Source organism: Pygoscelis adeliae, unplaced genomic scaffold, assembly GCF_000699105.1.
Source record: "Pygoscelis adeliae isolate BGI_AS28 unplaced genomic scaffold, ASM69910v1 Scaffold193, whole genome shotgun sequence".
NCBI classification, from domain to species: domain Eukaryota; kingdom Metazoa; phylum Chordata; class Aves; order Sphenisciformes; family Spheniscidae; genus Pygoscelis; species Pygoscelis adeliae.
In genome coordinates this window covers 49,338-51,574 of record NW_008824406.1, presented here as the reverse complement: position 1 = coordinate 51,574, position 2,237 = coordinate 49,338, and the positions used below count along the sequence as shown (strand labels likewise).

General features: G+C 46.0%; 1 protein-coding gene across 1 annotated transcript in view; it reads right to left on the bottom strand.

The window, feature by feature from the left end:
- FBXO42 (F-box protein 42) overlaps positions 1-2,237 on the bottom strand; it is a 35,107-nt gene that overhangs the window by 28,457 nt on the left and 4,413 nt on the right. The gene's annotated exons all lie outside the window — the stretch shown is intronic.

The following is a 2,237-nucleotide window of genomic DNA, read 5'->3' as shown; positions in this document are numbered from 1 at the left end:
TTTCTGATTGTGGGCAGTTATTTAACCACATGAGTCATTGCCCTGCTATGATGTTTGCAGGATCATACGTTAGGGCTAAAAAAGAATTAGATGACTACTGCAAACATTATACCTGGTATTCAGCTCAAAAACCCTATGCATGAAGTAGTTCTTCCGGTAAGCCTATACGTTTAGATCTAGAAAATAGCATTATCGATATTGTATGATGTTCTGCAGCTTCAACCAAATCCTTTAGAAAACCTACAGCCCATCCATAACGCTTGTTATCGGTTGTCGTATGATCGGAGACCTTGCCAAACGCTCCCTCCCCACGAGAGGACAGTACCTTCCATTAATTATTCCTTACCAAACAGTTTTTCTATTACTCCCTTCAGAATTGATAGAAGACACAGTGACCTCTAACTATTTAAAATTCTTTCGCTTGTCCTTTTATGCTCCATACGAGCGCTTCTGGGATATTTCCAATAAATCCCGGAAGAGAGATAGCCCTCGCCACTTCTTTGATGCCGGCTACTTTGACGCCTGTTGACTTAAGTGACTCGTGCCTGGTAGATGACGTCTTCCCCTGGCAAATCACTCACCCCTAAAAAAAAGGGGTTTGAGGCGTTTTTGAGTCCTCCCTCACTCCCCCTCCCCAACCTCCTGTTCTTACTTCACCTCGGCTCACCGCATCTTAGTATTTTAGGTCACGGGTTTGGAGATTCTGTCTCAATTTTTGCTTTTAATAATTTGTAGCTTCAGTTTAATATTGGAATCCACCCACAAACACACAACACACTGTTGCAGGGAAAGCAGATACCGCAGATCTGGAGAACTGCTTTAAAATAATCAGTTTAAATCAGCAAACAAGTTAATCCAGATTAGCTTTCTGCGCATAAAGTGCATTAATAACACTTCTGTAGTGACCGAGGCTGACCAGAGCCAGGACACTGTCAAACAGCAAGGCTAATACAGATTACATGCTCCGAGGGCAGTGGCTTTAGTAAGACAACTCATTTTGGATCGAGTGTAACAGCGGCACGCTCAGAGGAAGCCCCCGGTGGGCAGCAGAATAAATTAAAGAGCACACAGCTCTCTTTGGTGCAATATTGGGGCCTTTTTCTAGCTAGCCTTAAAGCTCACCAGTTGCAAAAAGGCTGCAAAAATTGAGGGGAAAATACATGCAAATCTGCAAGTCATTAATAAGCACTTTATTAGCACAGCCACCCAAAACCAAGCTATAAACCATGGTGCCTTTTTTATTCTTTAGGAGGACAAGGAAATCTTTGAAGAGCACAACGTCTCTGTTTACCAGAGCAGTGTCTCCTGGACTTGTCTTGGCAGGAGGCTGCGCATCGGTTGCTTCATAGATTATTACTTGGGAATATGAAGATTTTATGCCTGCTTGCTCTTGGAATCGCATGGCTTACACCGCGTTTATTTACCTTTAGACAAATAAAATTTGCTCCCCGGAAGAAGCGCCTCCTGGGGGGCTCAGACCCAGCTGCCACAAGGACTGAAGTTTTCGTCATATTTGACTACGTCACCTGGCAGAGCAGGCCGAGGCAGCTTGATGCTAGTGCAGTACAGATAACAAGTTTTATTTAAGTATCTTTCCCTCAATGGGAATGCTTTTTCCGTTTCCTTCCAGAAACCTGGAAGCAGGGCAAAAATTCACCCACACGTTAAGCGGCGCTGTCGACTGAATCGCTTACTTCTATCAGCAAATACGCCTGCCTCAATGCTTCTCACGTGCAGCTCTCTGTTTTATTTTGAAGCAAGCCACAGTCGGCCTCATCCAGATTGTATTCTCACAGATGTAGACGATCCGCTGTAAGAGCGGCCAGCGTACATCCCTGAGTGCTGCGGGTAGGCAAACTCACTGGCTTTGGTGGTAGTGACTTGAGCCTAGTAGCTAAGTGAGGTTTCTGTTGAAGGGGACACAAAGCTCAGACTCGAAGGGGAGCTGCGGAAGAAGCCTGCGCGTAAAACGCGCAAAACCAGAAAGCAAAAGTCCCACCCTAGCTCCATTAACTTTTTCCTAAGAGCAATGAGCCAATAACCCCAACAAGCAGCTACTGAATCCCTGTTCTCGTGCAAAGTGCTTGTGTTGGCAGAACTGCGTGTTACGCCGACCGGCTGAAACTCTGCCGCAGCGACAGGCACGTGTGGCACTGCTAGATCCTCAGTGACAGAGCGCAACCCCCTCGTTACAGCTTTCCGGGGCAAATCAGAGCAGAAGAGGGGTTAGCGGAGCT